This window comes from Tenrec ecaudatus, chromosome 4, assembly GCF_050624435.1.
Source record: "Tenrec ecaudatus isolate mTenEca1 chromosome 4, mTenEca1.hap1, whole genome shotgun sequence".
NCBI classification, from domain to species: Eukaryota; Metazoa; Chordata; class Mammalia; order Afrosoricida; family Tenrecidae; genus Tenrec; species Tenrec ecaudatus.
In genome coordinates this window covers 146,952,922-146,954,326 of record NC_134533.1, presented here as the reverse complement: position 1 = coordinate 146,954,326, position 1,405 = coordinate 146,952,922, and positions in this window count along the sequence as shown.

The following is a 1,405-nucleotide window of genomic DNA, read 5'->3' as shown; positions in this document are numbered from 1 at the left end:
CAGCCTCTTCTCTATATCCACTTAGACCTTTCTACTCACTGGAAGACAGCTACTTGGCCAATTGACTGGGAAGATCCATTTGTGCCCATTCCAGATAAATGACCCAAAAGAACGCTCAAATTATAGAAGAGTATCACTGATGTTGCATGCAAGAAAAATTTGCTGCAGACCATCTAACAATGATTGCAGCAGTAGTACACTGACAGGGAGCTGTCACGTGGTTCAGGCTGGATTCAGAAGAGGATGTGAAACAAGGATGTCATTGTTGATGTCAGATGGATCTTGGTTCAAAGCAGAGAATGCCAGGAAGATATTTACATATCTTTTATTGATTATGCAAATGCATTTGACCGTGTGGACCATTAGAAACTATGGAAAACCTTGAAAAGAATAGGGATTTTATTCTCTGTTGTGCTCAAGTGGAACTTGCACATGGATTAAGAGGCAGTTGTGCAAACAGAACCAGGGAATACTGCATGGTTCAAAATCAGGTAAGTGTGCATCAGGGTTTATCTTCTCATCATGTTTGCTCAATCCATATGCTGAGCAAATAATCAGAAAAGCTGGATTATATGAATTATGTGGCATCAGGATTGGAGGAAGACATATTAGCCATCTTCAATATGCAGATGACACAACCTTACTTGCTGAGAGTGAGGAAGACTTGACGCACTTGCTGATGAAGATCAAAAATTACATACAGCCTTCAGTGGGGATTATGACTTAATGTCAAGAAGACCAAATTCCTCCTAATTGAGCCAATAAATGGAGAAAAGGTTGCAGTTGACAAGGATTTCATCTCTCTTGGATCCACAATCAACACTCACGGAAGCAGCAGTCAAAAGATGTGTTGCATTAGGTATATCTGTTGCATGGTGTGAGCAAGCGGGGTCAGGGGGAGACCCAAAGCCCATCTGTAGACAATTGGACAACTCCGTACAAATGCAAGGAAGGGATGATCCAGCCATGGTGCAGTATATCACCAACAAAACATACATCTCTCTAGTTCTTTAATGCTTCCTGTCCCCCACAATCATGATCCTTGTTCTACCTTACAAATCTGGCTAGACCACCAGAGCATGTCCACTGGTAGATAAGAGCTCTCGACAAATGGAACCCAGGACAGATAAACCCCTCAGGTACAGTAATGGGAGTAGCGAAACCATAAGGGTTGGGAGTAGGTGGGAGGAGAAAGGGAGAACCAATCACAATGATTGACGTACAACATCCCCACCAGGGTGATGAACAACAGAAACATGGGTGAAGGGAGACAGTGGCTGGTGTAAGATATAATAATAATAATTTATAATTTACCAAGGGTTCATGAGGGTGGGAGGGAGGAAAAAACATGAGGAATCGATACCAAGCACTCAAGTAAAAAGAAAATGTTTTGAAAAGGATGATG